Here is an 18,731-nt window from a genome sequence, read left to right as displayed (position 1 = left end):
TAAATTTGTTATTGTAAACAAACTATTCATCGCCAACGACATCCCGTATTCCCAAGCGGTCACCCTTCCAAGTACTAATGGGACTCGACGTAACTTAACTTCTGGGAGCTGACGAGACCAGGTGCGTTCTACGTGATATGGCCGTTGACATTAAAAATTAAAATTTACCCTCCCTGTCCCAATGGATGAATAGAAAATCACTTCAAAGTGATTGAAATGTTTGTTCATTGAATTCGGACTGGTAACCATCGCGAATAAAAAAACGCGATCAACTTTGAAAAACTCTCAATGGAATTCATCCAGAATCATTCCTATAGATGAATTGAAGCTATCCCTTTGTCATTGAAATTTTTGATCTACGAAATTGGACTGGTAACCATCGTGATTGAAAAAAATTTCAAAAAATTTGTTATTGTAAACAAACTATTCATCGCCAACGACATCCCGTATTCCCAAGCGGTCACCCTTCCAAGTACTAACGGGACTCGACGTAACTTAACTTCTGGGAGCTGACGAGACCAGGTGCGTTCTACGTGATATGGCCGTTGACATTCAAAAATTAAAATTTACCCTCCCTGTCCCAATGGATGAATAGAAAATCACTTCAAAGTGATTGAAATGTTTGTTCATTGAATTCGGACTGGTAACCATCGCGAATAAAAAAACGCGATCAACTTTGAAAAACTCTCAATGGAATTCATCCACAATCATTCCTATAGATGAATTGAACCCATCCCTATGTCATTGAAATTTTTGATCTACGAATTTGGACTGGTAACCATCGTGATTGAAAAAAAATTTCAAAAAATTTGTTATTGTAAACAAACTATTCATCGCCAAAGACATCCCGTATTCCCAAGCGGTCACCCTTCCAAGTACTAACGGGACTCGACGTAACTTAACTTCTGGGAGCTGACGAGACCAGGTGCGTTCTACGTGATATGGCCGTTGACATTCAAAAATGAAAATTTACCCTCCCAGTCCCAATGGATGAATAGAAAATCACTTCAAAGTGATTGAAATGTTTGTTCATTGAATTCGGACTGGTAACCATCGCGAATAAAAAAACGCGATCAACTTTGAAAAACTCTCAATGGAATTCATCCACAATCATTCCTATAGATGAATTGAACCCATCCCTATGTCATTGAAATTTTTGATCTACGAATTTGGACTGGTAACCATCGTGATTGAAAAAAATTTCAATAAATTTGTTATTGTAAACAAACTATTCATCGCCAACGACATCCCGTATTCCCAAGCGGTCACCCTTCCAAGTACTAATGGGACTCGACGTAACTTAACTTCTGGGAGCTGACGAGACCAGGTGCGTTCTACGTGATATGGCCGTTGACATTCAAAATTAAAATTTACCCTCCCTGTCCCAATGGATGAATAGAAAATCACTTCAAAGTGATTGAAATGTTTGTTCATTGAATTCGGACTGGTAACCATCGCGAATAAAAAAACGCGATCAACTTTGAAAAACTCTCAATGGAATTCATCCAGAATCATTCCTATAGATGAATTGAAGCTATCCCTTTGTCATTGAAATTTTTGATCTACGAATTTGGACTGGTAACCATCGTGATTGAAAAAAATTTCAAAAAATTTGTTATTGTAAACAAACTATTCATCGCCAACGACATCCCGTATTCCCAAGCGGTCACCCTTCCAAGTACTAACGGGACTCGACGTAACTTAACTTCTGGGAGCTGACGAGACCAGGTGCGTTCTACGTGATATGGCCGTTGACATTAAAAAATTAAAATTTACCCTCCCTGTCCCAATGGATGAATAGAAAATCACTTCAAAGTGATTGAAATGTTTGTTCATTGAATTCGGACTGGTAACCATCGCGAATAAAAAAACGCGATCAACTTTGAAAAACTCTCAATGGAATTCATCCACAATCATTCCTATAGATGAATTGAACCCATCCCTATGTCATTGAAATTTTTGATCTACGAATTTGGACTGGTAACCATCGTGATTGAAAAAAAATTTCAAAAAATTTGTTATTGTAAACAAACTATTCATCGCCAACGACACATCGTATTCCCAAGCGGTCACCCTTCCAAGTACTAACGGGACTCGACGTAACTTAACTTCTGGGAGCTGACGAGACCAGGTGCGTTCTACGTGATATGGCCGTTGACATTAAAAATTAAAATTTACCCTCCCTGTCCCAATGGATGAATAGAAAATCACTTCAAAGTGATTGAAATGTTTGTTCATTGAATTCGGACTGGTAACCATCGCGAATAAAAAAACGCGATCAACGTTGAAAAACTCTCAATGGAATTCATCCAGAATCATTCCTATAGATGAATTGAAGCTATCCCTTTGTCATTGAAATTTTTGATCTACGAAATTGGACTGGTAACCATCGTGATTGAAAAAAATTTCAAAAAATTTGTTATTGTAAACAAACTATTCATCGCCAACGACATCCCGTATTCCCAAGCGGTCACCCTTCCAAGTACTAACGGGACTCGACGTAACTTAACTTCTGGGAGCTGACGAGACCAGGTGCGTTCTACGTGATATGGCCGTTGACATTCAAAAATTAAAATTTACCCTCCCTGTCCCAATGGATGAATAGAAAATCACTTCAAAGTGATTGAAATGTTTGTTCATTGAATTCGGACTGGTAACCATCGCGAATAAAAAAACGCGATCAACTTTGAAAAACTCTCAATGGAATTCATCCACAATCATTCCTATAGATGAATTGAACCCATCCCTATGTCATTGAAATTTTTGATCTACGAATTTGGACTGGTAACCATCGTGATTGAAAAAAAATTTCAAAAAATTTGTTATTGTAAACAAACTATTCATCGCCAAAGACATCCCGTATTCCCAAGCGGTCACCCTTCCAAGTACTAACGGGACTCGACGTAACTTAACTTCTGGGAGCTGACGAGACCAGGTGCGTTCTACGTGATATGGCCGTTGACATTCAAAAATGAAAATTTACCCTCCCAGTCCCAATGGATGAATAGAAAATCACTTCAAAGTGATTGAAATGTTTGTTCATTGAATTCGGACTGGTAACCATCGCGAATAAAAAAACGCGATCAACTTTGAAAAACTCTCAATGGAATTCATCCACAATCATTCCTATAGATGAATTGAACCCATCCCTATGTCATTGAAATTTTTGATCTACGAATTTGGACTGGTAACCATCGTGATTGAAAAAAATTTCAATAAATTTGTTATTGTAAACAAACTATTCATCGCCAACGACATCCCGTATTCCCAAGCGGTCACCCTTCCAAGTACTAATGGGACTCGACGTAACTTAACTTCTGGGAGCTGACGAGACCAGGTGCGTTCTACGTGATATGGCCGTTGACATTAAAAATTAAAATTTACCCTCCCTGTCCCAATGGATGAATAGAAAATCACTTCAAAGTGATTGAAATGTTTGTTCATTGAATTCGGACTGGTAACCATCGCGAATAAAAAAACGCGATCAACTTTGAAAAACTCTCAATGGAATTCATCCAGAATCATTCCTATAGATGAATTGAAGCTATCCCTTTGTCATTGAAATTTTTGATCTACGAATTTGGACTGGTAACCATCGTGATTGAAAAAAATTTCAAAAAATTTGTTATTGTAAACAAACTATTCATCGCCAACGACATCCCGTATTCCCAAGCGGTCACCCTTCCAAGTACTAACGGGACTCGACGTAACTTAACTTCTGGGAGCTGACGAGACCAGGTGCGTTCTACGTGATATGGCCGTTGACATTAAAAAATTAAAATTTACCCTCCCTGTCCCAATGGATGAATAGAAAATCACTTCAAAGTGATTGAAATGTTTGTTCATTGAATTCGGACTGGTAACCATCGCGAATAAAAAAACGCGATCAACTTTGAAAAACTCTCAATGGAATTCATCCAGAATCATTCCTATAGATGAATTGAACCCATCCCTATGTCATTGAAATTTTTGATCTACGAATTTGGACTGGTAACCATCGTGATTGAAAAAAATTTCAATAAATTTGTTATTGTAAACAAACTATTCATCGCCAACGACATCCCGTATTCCCAAGCGGTCACCCTTCCAAGTACTAACGGGACTCGACGTAACTTAACTTCTGGGAGCTGACGAGACCAGGTGCGTTCTACGTGATATGGCCGTTGACATTAAAAATTAAAATTTACCCTCCCTGTCCCAATGGATGAATAGAAAATCACTTCAAAGTGATTGAAATGTTTGTTCATTGAATTCGTACTGGTAACCATCGCGAATAAAAAAACGCGATCAACTTTGAAAAACTCTCAATGGAATTCATCCAGAATCATTCCTATAGATGAATTGAAGCTATCCCTTTGTCATTGAAATTTTTGATCTACGAATTTGGACTGGTAACCATCGTGATTGAAAAAAATTTCAAAAAATTTGTTATTGTAAACAAACTATTCATCGCCAACGACATCCCGTATTCCCAAGCGGTCACCCTTCCAAGTACTAACGGGACTCGACGTAACTTAACTTCTGGGAGCTGACGAGACCAGGTGCGTTCTACGTGATATGGCCGTTGACATTAAAAAATTAAAATTTACCCTCCCTGTCCCAATGGATGAATAGAAAATCACTTCAAAGTGATTGAAATGTTTGTTCATTGAATTCGGACTGGTAACCATCGCGAATAAAAAAACGCGATCAACTTTGAAAAACTCTCAATGGAATTCATCCACAATCATTCCTATAGATGAATTGAACCCATCCCTATGTCATTGAAATTTTTGATCTACGAATTTGGACTGGTAACCATCGTGATTGAAAAAAAATTTCAAAAAATTTGTTATTGTAAACAAACTATTCATCGCCAACGACACATCGTATTCCCAAGCGGTCACCCTTCCAAGTACTAACGGGACTCGACGTAACTTAACTTCTGGGAGCTGACGAGACCAGGTGCGTTCTACGTGATATGGCCGTTGACATTCAAAAATGAAAATTTACCCTCCCAGTCCCAATGGATGAATAGAAAATCACTTCAAAGTGACTGAAATGTTTGTTCATTGAATTCGGACTGGTAACCATCGCGAATAAAAAAACGCGATCAACTTTGAAAAACTCTCAATGGAATTCATCCAGAATCATTCCTATAGATGAATTGAACCCATCCCTATGTCATTGAAATTTTTGATCTACGAATTTGGACTGGTAACCATCGTGATTGAAAAAAATTTCAATAAATTTGTTATTGTAAACAAACTATTCATCGCCAACGACATCCCGTATTCCCAAGCGGTCACCCTTCCAAGTACTAACGGGACTCGACGTAACTTAACTTCTGGGAGCTGACGAGACCAGGTGCGTTCTACGTGATATGGCCGTTGACATTAAAAATTAAAATTTACCCTCCCTGTCCCAATGGATGAATAGAAAATCACTTCAAAGTGATTGAAATGTTTGTTCATTGAATTCGTACTGGTAACCATCGCGAATAAAAAAACGCGATCAACTTTGAAAAACTCTCAATGGAATTCATCCAGAATCATTCCTATAGATGAATTGAAGCTATCCCTTTGTCATTGAAATTTTTGATCTACGAATTTGGACTGGTAACCATCGTGATTGAAAAAAATTTCAAAAAATTTGTTATTGTAAACAAACTATTCATCGCCAACGACATCCCGTATTCCCAAGCGGTCACCCTTCCAAGTACTAACGGGACTCGACGTAACTTAACTTCTGGGAGCTGACGAGACCAGGTGCGTTCTACGTGATATGGCCGTTGACATTAAACAATTAAAATTTACCCTCCCTGTCCCAATGGATGAATAGAAAATCACTTCAAAGTGATTGAAATGTTTGTTCATTGAATTCGGACTGGTAACCATCGCGAATAAAAAAACGCGATCAACTTTGAAAAACTCTCAATGGAATTCATCCACAATCATTCCTATAGATGAATTGAACCCATCCCTATGTCATTGAAATTTTTGATCTACGAATTTGGACTGGTAACCATCGTGATTGAAAAAAAATTTCAAAAAATTTGTTATTGTAAACAAACTATTCATCGCCAACGACACATCGTATTCCCAAGCGGTCACCCTTCCAAGTACTAACGGGACTCGACGTAACTTAACTTCTGGGAGCTGACGAGACCAGGTGCGTTCTACGTGATATGGCCGTTGACATTCAAAAATGAAAATTTACCCTCCCAGTCCCAATGGATGAATAGAAAATCACTTCAAAGTGACTGAAATGTTTGTTCATTGAATTCGGACTGGTAACCATCGCGAATAAAAAAACGCGATCAACTTTGAAAAACTCTCAATGGAATTCATCCAGAATCATTCCTATAGATGAATTGAACCCATCCCTATGTCATTGAAATTTTTGATCTACGAATTTGGACTGGTAACCATCGTGATTGAAAAAAATTTCAATAAATTTGTTATTGTAAACAAACTATTCATCGCCAACGACATCCCGTATTCCCAAGCGGTCACCCTTCCAAGTACTAACGGGACTCGACGTAACTTAACTTCTGGGAGCTGACGAGACCAGGTGCGTTCTACGTGATATGGCCGTTGACATTAAAAATTAAAATTTACCCTCCCTGTCCCAATGGATGAATAGAAAATCACTTCAAAGTGATTGAAATGTTTGTTCATTGAATTCGTACTGGTAACCATCGCGAATAAAAAAACCCGATCAACTTTGAAAAACTCTCAATGGAATTCATCCAGAATCATTCCTATAGATGAATTGAACCTATCCCTGTGTCATTGAAATTTTTGATCTACGAATTTGGACTGGTAACCATCGTGATTGAAAAAAAATTTCAAGAAATTTGTTATTGAAAACAAACTATTCATCGCCAACGACATCCCGTATTCCCAAGCGGTCACCCTTCCAAGTACTAACGGGACTCGACGTAACTTAACTTCTGGGAGCTGACGAGACCAGGTGCGTTCTACGTGATATGGCCGTTGACATTCAAAAATGAAAATTTACCCTCCCAGTCCCAATGGATGAATAGAAAATCACTTCAAAGTGATTGAAATGTTTGTTCATTGAATTCGGACTGGTAACCATCGCGAATAAAAAAACGCGATCAACTTTGAAAAACTCTCAATGGAATTCATCCACAATCATTCCTATAGATGAATTGAACCCATCCCTATGTCATTGAAATTTTTGATCTACGAATTTGGACTGGTAACCATCGTGATTGAAAAAAATTTCAATAAATTTGTTATTGTAAACAAACTATTCATCGCCAACGACATCCCGTATTCCCAAGCGGTCACCCTTCCAAGTACTAATGGGACTCGACGTAACTTAACTTCTGGGAGCTGACGAGACCAGGTGCGTTCTACGTGATATGGCCGTTGACATTAAAAATTAAAATTTACCCTCCCTGTCCCAATGGATGAATAGAAAATCACTTCAAAGTGATTGAAATGTTTGTTCATTGAATTCGGACTGGTAACCATCGCGAATAAAAAAACGCGATCAACTTTGAAAAACTCTCAATGGAATTCATCCACAATCATTCCTATAGATGAATTGAACCCATCCCTATGTCATTGAAATTTTTGATCTACGAATTTGGACTGGTAACCATCGTGATTGAAAAAAAATTTCAAAAAATTTGTTATTGTAAACAAACTATTCATCGCCAAAGACATCCCGTATTCCCAAGCGGTCACCCTTCCAAGTACTAACGGGACTCGACGTAACTTAACTTCTGGGAGCTGACGAGACCAGGTGCGTTCTACGTGATATGGCCGTTGACATTCAAAAATGAAAATTTACCCTCCCAGTCCCAATGGATGAATAGAAAATCACTTCAAAGTGATTGAAATGTTTGTTCATTGAATTCGGACTGGTAACCATCGCGAATAAAAAAACGCGATCAACTTTGAAAAACTCTCAATGGAATTCATCCACAATCATTCCTATAGATGAATTGAACCCATCCCTATGTCATTGAAATTTTTGATCTACGAATTTGGACTGGTAACCATCGTGATTGAAAAAAATTTCAATAAATTTGTTATTGTAAACAAACTATTCATCGCCAACGACATCCCGTATTCCCAAGCGGTCACCCTTCCAAGTACTAACGGGACTCGACGTAACTTAACTTCTGGGAGCTGACGAGACCAGGTGCGTTCTACGTGATATGGCCGTTGACATTCAAAAATGAAAATTTACCCTCCCAGTCCCAATGGATGAATAGAAAATCACTTCAAAGTGATTGAAATGTTTGTTCATTGAATTCGGACTGGTAACCATCGCGAATAAAAAAACGCGATCAACTTTGAAAAACTCTCAATGGAATTCATCCACAATCATTCCTATAGATGAATTGAACCCATCCCTATGTCATTGAAATTTTTGATCTACGAATTTGGACTGGTAACCATCGTGATTGAAAAAAATTTCAATAAATTTGTTATTGTAAACAAACTATTCATCGCCAACGACATCCCGTATTCCCAAGCGGTCACCCTTCCAAGTACTAATGGGACTCGACGTAAGCTAACTTCTGGGAGCTGACGAGACCAGGTGCGTTCTACGTGATATGGCCGTTGACATTAAAAATTAAAATTTACCCTCCCTGTCCCAATGGATGAATAGAAAATCACTTCAAAGTGATTGAAATGTTTGTTCATTGAATTCGGACTGGTAACCATCGCGAATAAAAAAACGCGATCAACTTTGAAAAACTCTCAATGGAATTCATCCACAATCATTCCTATAGATGAATTGAACCCATCCCTATGTCATTGAAATTTTTGATCTACGAATTTGGACTGGTAACCATCGTGATTGAAAAAAATTTCAATAAATTTGTTATTGTAAACAAACTATTCATCGCCAACGACATCCCGTATTCCCAAGCGGTCACCCTTCCAAGTACTAACGGGACTCGACGTAACTTAACTTCTGGGAGCTGACGAGACCAGGTGCGTTCTACGTGATATGGCCGTTGACATTCAAAAATGAAAATTTACCCTCCCAGTCCCAATGGATGAATAGAAAATCACTTCAAAGTGATTGAAATGTTTGTTCATTGAATTCGGACTGGTAACCATCGCGAATAAAAAAACGCGATCAACTTTGAAAAACTCTCAATGGAATTCATCCACAATCATTCCTATAGATGAATTGAACCCATCCCTATGTCATTGAAATTTTTGATCTACGAATTTGGACTGGTAACCATCGTGATTGAAAAAAATTTCAATAAATTTGTTATTGTAAACAAACTATTCATCGCCAACGACATCCCGTATTCCCAAGCGGTCACCCTTCCAAGTACTAATGGGACTCGACGTAAGCTAACTTCTGGGAGCTGACGAGACCAGGTGCGTTCTACGTGATATGGCCGTTGACATTAAAAATTAAAATTTACCCTCCCTGTCCCAATGGATGAATAGAAAATCACTTCAAAGTGATTGAAATGTTTGTTCATTGAATTCGGACTGGTAACCATCGCGAATAAAAAAACGCGATCAACTTTGAAAAACTCTCAATGGAATTCATCCACAATCATTCCTATAGATGAATTGAACCCATCCCTATGTCATTGAAATTTTTGATCTACGAATTTGGACTGGTAACCATCGTGATTGAAAAAAAATTTCAAAAAATTTGTTATTGTAAACAAACTATTCATCGCCAAAGACATCCCGTATTCCCAAGCGGTCACCCTTCCAAGTACTAACGGGACTCGACGTAACTTAACTTCTGGGAGCTGACGAGACCAGGTGCGTTCTACGTGATATGGCCGTTGACATTCAAAAATGAAAATTTACCCTCCCAGTCCCAATGGATGAATAGAAAATCACTTCAAAGTGATTGAAATGTTTGTTCATTGAATTCGGACTGGTAACCATCGCGAATAAAAAAACGCGATCAACTTTGAAAAACTCTCAATGGAATTCATCCACAATCATTCCTATAGATGAATTGAACCCATCCCTATGTCATTGAAATTTTTGATCTACGAATTTGGACTGGTAACCATCGTGATTGAAAAAAATTTCAATAAATTTGTTATTGTAAACAAACTATTCATCGCCAACGACATCCCGTATTCCCAAGCGGTCACCCTTCCAAGTACTAATGGGACTCGACGTAACTTAACTTCTGGGAGCTGACGAGACCAGGTGCGTTCTACGTGATATGGCCGTTGACATTAAAAATTAAAATTTACCCTCCCTGTCCCAATGGATGAATAGAAAATCACTTCAAAGTGATTGAAATGTTTGTTCATTGAATTCGGACTGGTAACCATCGCGAATAAAAAAACGCGATCAACTTTGAAAAACTCTCAATGGAATTCATCCAGAATCATTCCTATAGATGAATTGAAGCTATCCCTTTGTCATTGAAATTTTTGATCTACGAATTTGGACTGGTAACCATCGTGATTGAAAAAAATTTCAAAAAATTTGTTATTGTAAACAAACTATTCATCGCCAACGACATCCCGTATTCCCAAGCGGTCACCCTTCCAAGTACTAACGGGACTCGACGTAACTTAACTTCTGGGAGCTGACGAGACCAGGTGCGTTCTACGTGATATGGCCGTTGACATTAAAAAATTAAAATTTACCCTCCCTGTTCCAATGGATGAATAGAAAATCACTTCAAAGTGATTGAAATGTTTGTTCATTGAATTCGGACTGGTAACCATCGCGAATAAAAAAACGCGATCAACTTTGAAAAACTCTCAATGGAATTCATCCACAATCATTCCTATAGATGAATTGAACCCATCCCTATGTCATTGAAATTTTTGATCTACGAATTTGGACTGGTAACCATCGTGATTGAAAAAAAATTTAAAAAAATTTGTTATTGTAAACAAACTATTCATCGCCAACGACATCCCGTATTCCCAAGCGGTCACCCTTCCAAGTACTAACGGAACTCGACGTAACTTAACTTCTGGGAGCTGACGAGACCAGGTGCGTTCTACGTGATATGGCCGTTGACATTCAAAAATTAAAATTTACCCTCCCTGTCCCAATGGATGAATAGAAAATCACTTCAAAGTGATTGAAATGTTTGTTCATTGAATTCGGACTGGTAACCATCGCGAATAAAAAAACGCGATCAACTTTGAAAAACTCTCAATGGAATTCATCCACAATCATTCCTATAGATGAATTGAACCCATCCCTATGTCATTGAAATTTTTGATCTACGAATTTGGACTGGTAACCATCGTGATTGAAAAAAAATTTAAAAAAATTTGTTATTGTAAACAAACTATTCATCGCCAACGACACATCGTATTCCCAAGCGGTCACCCTTCCAAGTACTAACGGGACTCGACGTAACTTAACTTCTGGGAGCTGACGAGACCAGGTGCGTTCTACGTGATATGGCCGTTGACATTCAAAAATGAAAATTTACCCTCCCAGTCCCAATGGATGAATAGAAAATCACTTCAAAGTGATTGAAATGTTTGTTCATTGAATTCGGACTGGTAACCATCGCGAATAAAAAAACGCGATCAACTTTGAAAAACTCTCAATGGAATTCATCCACAATCATTCCTATAGATGAATTGAACCCATCCCTATGTCATTGAAATTTTTGATCTACGAATTTGGACTGGTAACCATCGTGATTGAAAAAAAATTTAAAAAAATTTGTTATTGTAAACAAACTATTCATCGCCAACGACACATCGTATTCCCAAGCGGTCACCCTTCCAAGTACTAACGGGACTCGACGTAACTTAACTTCTGGGAGCTGACGAGACCAGGTGCGTTCTACGTGATATGGCCGTTGACATTCAAAAATGAAAATTTACCCTCCCAGTCCCAATGGATGAATAGAAAATCACTTCAAAGTGACTGAAATGTTTGTTCATTGAATTCGGACTGGTAACCATCGCGAATAAAAAAACGCGATCAACTTTGAAAAACTCTCAATGGAATTCATCCACAATCATTCCTATAGATGAATTGAACCCATCCCTATGTCATTGAAATTTTTGATCTACGAATTTGGACTGGTAACCATCGTGATTGAAAAAAATTTCAATAAATTTGTTATTGTAAACAAACTATTCATCGCCAACGACATCCCGTATTCCCAAGCGGTCACCCTTCCAAGTACTAACGGGACTCGACGTAACTTAACTTCTGGGAGCTGACGAGACCAGGTGCGTTCTACGTGATATGGCCGTTGACATTAAAAAATTAAAATTTACCCTCCCTGTCCCAATGGATGAATAGAAAATCACTTCAAAGTGATTGAAATGTTTGTTCATTGAATTCGGACTGGTAACCATCGCGAATAAAAAAACGCGATCAACTTTGAAAAACTCTCAATGGAATTCATCCAGAATCATTCCTATAGATGAATTGAAGCTATCCCTTTGTCATTGAAATTTTTGATCTACGAATTTGGACTGGTAACCATCGTGATTGAAAAAAATTTAAAAAAATTTGTTATTGTAAACAAACTATTCATCGCCAACGACATCCCGTATTCCCAAGCGGTCACCCTTCCAAGTACTAACGGGACTCGACGTAACTTAACTTCTGGGAGCTGACGAGACCAGGTGCGTTCTACGTGATACGGCCGTTGACATTAAAAAATTAAAATTTACCCTCCCTGTCCCAATGGATGAATAGAAAATCACTTCAAAGTGATTGAAATGTTTGTTCATTGAATTCGGACTGGTAACCATCGCGAATAAAAAAACGCGATCAACTTTGAAAAACTCTCAATGGAATTCATCCACAATCATTCCTATAGATGAATTGAACCCATCCCTATGTCATTGAAATTTTTGATCTACGAATTTGGACTGGTAACCATCGTGATTGAAAAAAATTTCAATAAATTTGTTATTGTAAACAAACTATTCATCGCCAACGACATCCCGTATTCCCAAGCGGTCACCCTTCCAAGTACTAACGGGACTCGACGTAACTTAACTTCTGGGAGCTGACGAGACCAGGTGCGTTCTACGTGATATGGCCGTTGACATTAAAAATTAAAATTTACCCTCCCTGTCCCAATGGATGAATAGAAAATCACTTCAAAGTGATTGAAATGTTTGTTCATTGAATTCGGACTGGTAACCATCGCGAATAAAAAAACGCGATCAACTTTGAAAAACTCTCAATGGAATTCATCATGAATCATTCCTATAGATGAATTGAAGCTATCCCTTTGTCATTGAAATTTTTGATCTACGAATTTGGACTGGTAACCATCGTGATTGAAAAAAATTTAAAAAAATTTGTTATTGTAAACAAACTATTCATCGCCAACGACATCCCGTATTCCCAAGCGGTCACCCTTCCAAGTACTAACGGGACTCGACGTAACTTAACTTCTGGGAGCTGACGAGACCAGGTGCGTTCTACGTGATATGGCCGTTGACATTCAAAAATTAAAATTTACCCTCCCTGTCCCAATGGATGAATAGAAAATCACTTCAAAGTGATTGAAATGTTTGTTCATTGAATTCGGACTGGTAACCATCGCGAATAAAAAAACGCGATCAACTTTGAAAAACTCTCAATGGAATTCATCCAGAATCATTCCTATAGATGAATTGAAGCTATCCCTTTGTCATTGAAATTTTTGATCTACGAATTTGGACTGGTAACCATCGTGATTGAAAAAAATTTAAAAAAATTTGTTATTGTAAACAAACTATTCATCGCCAACGACATCCCGTATTCCCAAGCGGTCACCCTTCCAAGTACTAATGGGACTCGACGTAACTTAACTTCTGGGAGCTGACGAGACCAGGTGCGTTCTACGTGATACGGCCGTTGACATTAAAAAATTAAAATTTACCCTCCCTGTCCCAATGGATGAATAGAAAATCACTTCAAAGTGATTGAAATGTTTGTTCATTGAATTCGGACTGGTAACCATCGCGAATAAAAAAACGCGATCAACTTTGAAAAACTCTCAATGGAATTCATCCACAATCATTCCTATAGATGAATTGAACCCATCCCTATGTCATTGAAATTTTTGATCTAAGAATTTGGACTGGTAACCATCGTGATTGAAAAAAATTTCAAAAAATTTGTTATTGTAAACAAACTATTCATCGCCAACGACATCCCGTATTCCCAAGCGGTCACCCTTCCAAGTACTAACGGGACTTTACGTAACTTAACTTCTGGGAGCTGACGAGACCAGGTGCGTTCTACGTGATATGGCCGTTGACATTCAAAATTGAAAATTTACCCTCCCAGTCCCAATGGATGAATAGAAAATCACTTCAAAGTGATTGAAATGTTTGTTCATTGAATTCGTACTGGTAACCATCGCGAATAAAAAAACGCGATCAACTTTGAAAAACTCTCAATGGAATTCATCCAGAATCATTCCTATAGATGAATTGAACCTATCCCTGTGTCATTGAAATTTTTGATCTACGAATTTGGACTGGTAACCATCGTGATTGAAAAAAAATTTCAAGAAATTTGTTATTGAAAACAAATTATTCATCGCCAACAACACATCGTATTCCCAAGCGGTCACCCTTCCAAGTACTAACGGGACTCGACGTAACTTAACTTCTGGGAGCTGACGAGACCAGGTGCGTTCTACGTGATATGGCCGTTGACATTCAAAAATGAAAATTTACCCTCCCAGTCCCAATGGATGAATAGAAAATCACTTCAAAGTGATTGAAATGTTTGTTCATTGAATTTGGACTGGTAACCATCGCGAATAAAAAAACGCGATCAACTTTGAAAAACTCTCAATGGAATTCATCCACAATCATTCCTATAGATGAATTGAAGCTATCCCTTTGTCATTGAAATTTTTGATCTACGAATTTGGACTGGTAACCATCGTGATTGAAAAAAATTTCAAAAAATTTGTTATTGTAAACAAACTATTCATCGCCAACGACATCCCGTATTCCCAAGCGGTCACCCTTCCAAGTACTAACGGGACTCGACGTAACTTAACTTCTGGGAGCTGACGAGACCAGGTGCGTTCTACGTGATATGGCCGTTGACATTAAAAAATTAAAATTTACCCTCCCTGTCCCAATGGATGAATAGAAAATCACTTCAAAGTGATTGAAATGTTTGTTCATTGAATTCGGACTGGTAACCATCGCGAATAAAAAAACGCGATCAACTTTGAAAAACTCTCAATGGAATTCATCCAGAATCATTCCTATAGATGAATTGAAGCTATCCCTTTGTCATTGAAATTTTTGATCTACGAATTTGGACTGGTAACCATCGTGATTGAAAAAAATTTAAAAAAATTTGTTATTGTAAACAAACTATTCATCGCCAACGACATCCCGTATTCCCAAGCGGTCACCCTTCCAAGTACTAACGGGACTCGACGTAACTTAACTTCTGGGAGCTGACGAGACCAGGTGCGTTCTACGTGATACGGCCGTTGACATTAAAAAATTAAAATTTACCCTCCCTGTCCCAATGGATGAATAGAAAATCACTTCAAAGTGATTGAAATGTTTGTTCATTGAATTCGGACTGGTAACCATCGCGAATAAAAAAACGCGATCAACTTTGAAAAACTCTCAATGGAATTCATCCACAATCATTCCTATAGATGAATTGAACCCATCCCTATGTCATTGAAATTTTTGATCTAAGAATTTGGACTGGTAACCATCGTGATTGAAAAAAATTTCAAAAAATTTGTTATTGTAAACAAACTATTCATCGCCAACGACATCCCGTATTCCCAAGCGGTCACCCTTCCAAGTACTAACGGGACTTTACGTAACTTAACTTCTGGGAGCTGACGAGACCAGGTGCGTTCTACGTGATATGGCCGTTGACATTCAAAATTGAAAATTTACCCTCCCAGTCCCAATGGATGAATAGAAAATCACTTCAAAGTGATTGAAATGTTTGTTCATTGAATTCGTACTGGTAACCATCGCGAATAAAAAAACGCGATCAACTTTGAAAAACTCTCAATGGAATTCATCCAGAATCATTCCTATAGATGAATTGAAGCTATCCCTTTGTCATTGAAATTTTTGATCTACGAATTTGGACTGGTAACCATCGTGATTGAAAAAAATTTAAAAAAATTTGTTATTGTAAACAAACTATTCATCGCCAACGACATCCCGTATTCCCAAGCGGTCACCCTTCCAAGTACTAACGGGACTCGACGTAACTTAACTTCTGGGAGCTGACGAGACCAGGTGCGTTCTACGTGATACGGCCGTTGACATTAAAAAATTAAAATTTACCCTCCCTGTCCCAATGGATGAATAGAAAATCACTTCAAAGTGATTGAAATGTTTGTTCATTGAATTCGGACTGGTAACCATCGCGAATAAAAAAACGCGATCAACTTTGAAAAACTCTCAATGGAATTCATCCACAATCATTCCTATAGATGAATTGAACCCATCCCTATGTCATTGAAATTTTTGATCTAAGAATTTGGACTGGTAACCATCGTGATTGAAAAAAATTTCAAAAAATTTGTTATTGTAAACAAACTATTCATCGCCAACGACATCCCGTATTCCCAAGCGGTCACCCTTCCAAGTACTAACGGGACTTTACGTAACTTAACTTCTGGGAGCTGACGAGACCAGGTGCGTTCTACGTGATATGGCCGTTGACATTCAAAATTGAAAATTTACCCTCCCAGTCCCAATGGATGAATAGAAAATCACTTCAAAGTGATTGAAATGTTTGTTCATTGAATTCGTACTGGTAACCATCGCGAATAAAAAAACGCGATCAACTTTGAAAAACTCTCAATGGAATTCATCCAGAATCATTCCTATAGATGAATTGAACCTATCCCTGTGTCATTGAAATTTTTGATCTACGAATTTGGACTGGTAACCATCGTGATTGAAAAAAAATTTCAAGAAATTTGTTATTGAAAACAAATTATTCATCGCCAACAACACATCGTATTCCCAAGCGGTCACCCTTCCAAGTACTAACGGGACTCGACGTAACTTAACTTCTGGGAGCTGACGAGACCAGGTGCGTTCTACGTGATATGGCCGTTGACATTCAAAAATGAAAATTTACCCTCCCAGTCCCAATGGATGAATAGAAAATCACTTCAAAGTGATTGAAATGTTTGTTCATTGAATTTGGACTGGTAACCATCGCGAATAAAAAAACGCGATCAACTTTGAAAAACTCTCAATGGAATTCATCCACAATCATTCCTATAGATGAATTGAAGCTATCCCTTTGTCATTGAAATTTTTGATCTACGAATTTGGACTGGTAACCATCGTGATTGAAAAAAATTTCAAAAAATTTGTTATTGTAAACAAACTATTCATCGCCAACGACATCCCGTATTCCCAAGCGGTCACCCTTCCAAGTACTAACGGGACTCGACGTAACTTAACTTCTGGGAGCTGACGAGACCAGGTGCGTTCTACGTGATATGGCCGTTGACATTAAAAAATTAAAATTTACCCTCCCTGTCCCAATGGATGAATAGAAAATCACTTCAAAGTGATTGAAATGTTTGTTCATTGAATTCGGACTGGTAACCATCGCGAATAAAAAAACGCGATCAACTTTGAAAAACTCTCAATGGAATTCATCCAGAATCATTCCTATAGATGAATTGAAGCTATCCCTTTGTCATTGAAATTTTTGATCTACGAATTTGGACTGGTAACCATCGTGATTGAAAAAAATTTAAAAAAATTTGTTATTGTAAACAAACTATTCATCGCCAACGACATCCCGTATTCCCAAGCGGTCACCCTTCCAAGTACTAACGGGACTCGACGTAACTTAACTTCTGGGAGCTGACGAGACCAGGTGCGTTCTACGTGATACGGCCGTTGACATTAAAAAATTAAAATTTACCCTCCCTGTCCCAATGGATGAATAGAAAATCACTTCAAAGTGATTGAAATGTTTGTTCATTGAATTCGGACTGGTAACCATCGCGAATAAAAAAACGCGATCAACTTTGAAAAACTCTCAATGGAATTCATCCACAATCATTCCTATAGATGAATTGAACCCATCCCTATGTCATTGAAATTTTTGATCTAAGAATTTGGACTGGTAACCATCGTGATTGAAAAAAATTTCAAAAAATTTGTTATTGTAAACAAACTATTCATCGCCAACGACATCCCGTATTCCCAAGCGGTCACCCTTCCAAGTACTAACGGGACTTTACGTAACTTAACTTCTGGGAGCTGACGAGACCAGGTGCGTTCTACGTGATATGGCCGTTGACATTCAAAATTGAAAATTTACCCTCCCAGTCCCAATGGATGAATAGAAAATCACTTCAAAGTGATTGAAATGTTTGTTCATTGAATTCGTACTGGTAACCATCGCGAATAAAAAAACGCGATCAACTTTGAAAAACTCTCAATGGAATTCATCCAGAATCATTCCTATAGATGAATTGAAGCTATCCCTTTGTCATTGAAATTTTTGATCTACGAATTTGGACTGGTAACCATCGTGATTGAAAAAAATTTAAAAAAATTTGTTATTGTAAACAAACTATTCATCGCCAACGACATCCCGTATTCCCAAGCGGTCACCCTTCCAAGTACTAACGGGACTCGACGTAACTTAACTTCTGGGAGCTGACGAGACCAGGTGCGTTCTACGTGATACGGCCGTTGACATTAAAAAATTAAAATTTACCCTCCCTGTCCCAATGGATGAATAGAAAATCACTTCAAAGTGATTGAAATGTTTGTTCATTGAATTCGG

The 18,731-nt window shown here is 38.0% G+C and overlaps 47 pseudogenes; all 47 read right to left on the bottom strand.

Moving 5' to 3' along the window:
- Positions 1-30: 30 nt before the first annotated feature.
- On the bottom strand, positions 31-149 carry LOC124344647 (annotated as a pseudogene).
- A 282-nt stretch (positions 150-431) lies between these two features.
- LOC124346664 lies at positions 432-550 on the bottom strand (annotated as a pseudogene).
- Positions 551-834: 284 nt separating this feature from the next.
- On the bottom strand, positions 835-953 carry LOC124345308 (annotated as a pseudogene).
- A 283-nt stretch (positions 954-1,236) lies between these two features.
- On the bottom strand, positions 1,237-1,355 carry LOC124344645 (annotated as a pseudogene).
- A 282-nt stretch (positions 1,356-1,637) lies between these two features.
- Positions 1,638-1,756, bottom strand: LOC124346663 (annotated as a pseudogene).
- Positions 1,757-2,040: 284 nt separating this feature from the next.
- On the bottom strand, positions 2,041-2,159 carry LOC124345332 (annotated as a pseudogene).
- Positions 2,160-2,441: 282 nt separating this feature from the next.
- LOC124346662 lies at positions 2,442-2,560 on the bottom strand (annotated as a pseudogene).
- Positions 2,561-2,844: 284 nt separating this feature from the next.
- LOC124345307 lies at positions 2,845-2,963 on the bottom strand (annotated as a pseudogene).
- A 283-nt stretch (positions 2,964-3,246) lies between these two features.
- On the bottom strand, positions 3,247-3,365 carry LOC124344644 (annotated as a pseudogene).
- A 282-nt stretch (positions 3,366-3,647) lies between these two features.
- On the bottom strand, positions 3,648-3,766 carry LOC124346661 (annotated as a pseudogene).
- Positions 3,767-4,049: 283 nt separating this feature from the next.
- Positions 4,050-4,168, bottom strand: LOC124346660 (annotated as a pseudogene).
- A 282-nt stretch (positions 4,169-4,450) lies between these two features.
- LOC124346659 lies at positions 4,451-4,569 on the bottom strand (annotated as a pseudogene).
- A 284-nt stretch (positions 4,570-4,853) lies between these two features.
- LOC124345331 lies at positions 4,854-4,972 on the bottom strand (annotated as a pseudogene).
- A 283-nt stretch (positions 4,973-5,255) lies between these two features.
- Positions 5,256-5,374, bottom strand: LOC124346658 (annotated as a pseudogene).
- A 282-nt stretch (positions 5,375-5,656) lies between these two features.
- Positions 5,657-5,775, bottom strand: LOC124346656 (annotated as a pseudogene).
- A 284-nt stretch (positions 5,776-6,059) lies between these two features.
- Positions 6,060-6,178, bottom strand: LOC124345330 (annotated as a pseudogene).
- Positions 6,179-6,461: 283 nt separating this feature from the next.
- Positions 6,462-6,580, bottom strand: LOC124346655 (annotated as a pseudogene).
- Positions 6,581-6,863: 283 nt separating this feature from the next.
- On the bottom strand, positions 6,864-6,982 carry LOC124346654 (annotated as a pseudogene).
- A 283-nt stretch (positions 6,983-7,265) lies between these two features.
- On the bottom strand, positions 7,266-7,384 carry LOC124344643 (annotated as a pseudogene).
- A 283-nt stretch (positions 7,385-7,667) lies between these two features.
- LOC124345306 lies at positions 7,668-7,786 on the bottom strand (annotated as a pseudogene).
- Positions 7,787-8,069: 283 nt separating this feature from the next.
- LOC124346653 lies at positions 8,070-8,188 on the bottom strand (annotated as a pseudogene).
- Positions 8,189-8,471: 283 nt separating this feature from the next.
- On the bottom strand, positions 8,472-8,590 carry LOC124345785 (annotated as a pseudogene).
- A 282-nt stretch (positions 8,591-8,872) lies between these two features.
- LOC124346652 lies at positions 8,873-8,991 on the bottom strand (annotated as a pseudogene).
- A 283-nt stretch (positions 8,992-9,274) lies between these two features.
- Positions 9,275-9,393, bottom strand: LOC124345784 (annotated as a pseudogene).
- A 283-nt stretch (positions 9,394-9,676) lies between these two features.
- Positions 9,677-9,795, bottom strand: LOC124345305 (annotated as a pseudogene).
- Positions 9,796-10,078: 283 nt separating this feature from the next.
- LOC124344642 lies at positions 10,079-10,197 on the bottom strand (annotated as a pseudogene).
- Positions 10,198-10,479: 282 nt separating this feature from the next.
- Positions 10,480-10,598, bottom strand: LOC124346651 (annotated as a pseudogene).
- Positions 10,599-10,882: 284 nt separating this feature from the next.
- Positions 10,883-11,001, bottom strand: LOC124344696 (annotated as a pseudogene).
- Positions 11,002-11,285: 284 nt separating this feature from the next.
- Positions 11,286-11,404, bottom strand: LOC124345329 (annotated as a pseudogene).
- A 284-nt stretch (positions 11,405-11,688) lies between these two features.
- Positions 11,689-11,807, bottom strand: LOC124345328 (annotated as a pseudogene).
- A 283-nt stretch (positions 11,808-12,090) lies between these two features.
- LOC124346650 lies at positions 12,091-12,209 on the bottom strand (annotated as a pseudogene).
- Positions 12,210-12,492: 283 nt separating this feature from the next.
- Positions 12,493-12,611, bottom strand: LOC124344743 (annotated as a pseudogene).
- Positions 12,612-12,894: 283 nt separating this feature from the next.
- LOC124346649 lies at positions 12,895-13,013 on the bottom strand (annotated as a pseudogene).
- Positions 13,014-13,295: 282 nt separating this feature from the next.
- LOC124346648 lies at positions 13,296-13,414 on the bottom strand (annotated as a pseudogene).
- Positions 13,415-13,697: 283 nt separating this feature from the next.
- Positions 13,698-13,816, bottom strand: LOC124344813 (annotated as a pseudogene).
- A 283-nt stretch (positions 13,817-14,099) lies between these two features.
- LOC124344807 lies at positions 14,100-14,218 on the bottom strand (annotated as a pseudogene).
- A 284-nt stretch (positions 14,219-14,502) lies between these two features.
- On the bottom strand, positions 14,503-14,621 carry LOC124345462 (annotated as a pseudogene).
- Positions 14,622-14,904: 283 nt separating this feature from the next.
- On the bottom strand, positions 14,905-15,023 carry LOC124346647 (annotated as a pseudogene).
- Positions 15,024-15,306: 283 nt separating this feature from the next.
- On the bottom strand, positions 15,307-15,425 carry LOC124344742 (annotated as a pseudogene).
- Positions 15,426-15,708: 283 nt separating this feature from the next.
- Positions 15,709-15,827, bottom strand: LOC124344806 (annotated as a pseudogene).
- Positions 15,828-16,110: 283 nt separating this feature from the next.
- LOC124344741 lies at positions 16,111-16,229 on the bottom strand (annotated as a pseudogene).
- Positions 16,230-16,512: 283 nt separating this feature from the next.
- On the bottom strand, positions 16,513-16,631 carry LOC124344805 (annotated as a pseudogene).
- A 284-nt stretch (positions 16,632-16,915) lies between these two features.
- Positions 16,916-17,034, bottom strand: LOC124345461 (annotated as a pseudogene).
- A 283-nt stretch (positions 17,035-17,317) lies between these two features.
- Positions 17,318-17,436, bottom strand: LOC124346645 (annotated as a pseudogene).
- A 283-nt stretch (positions 17,437-17,719) lies between these two features.
- On the bottom strand, positions 17,720-17,838 carry LOC124344740 (annotated as a pseudogene).
- Positions 17,839-18,121: 283 nt separating this feature from the next.
- LOC124344804 lies at positions 18,122-18,240 on the bottom strand (annotated as a pseudogene).
- Positions 18,241-18,523: 283 nt separating this feature from the next.
- LOC124344739 lies at positions 18,524-18,642 on the bottom strand (annotated as a pseudogene).
- Positions 18,643-18,731: the final 89 nt, after the last annotated feature.

The sequence above is a fragment of the Daphnia pulicaria genome, chromosome 6 (assembly GCF_021234035.1).
Source record: "Daphnia pulicaria isolate SC F1-1A chromosome 6, SC_F0-13Bv2, whole genome shotgun sequence".
Taxonomy (NCBI): Eukaryota; Metazoa; Arthropoda; class Branchiopoda; order Diplostraca; family Daphniidae; genus Daphnia; species Daphnia pulicaria.
Note: the sequence above shows the minus strand (reverse complement) of the source record. Positions and strands in the feature narration are given on the sequence as shown.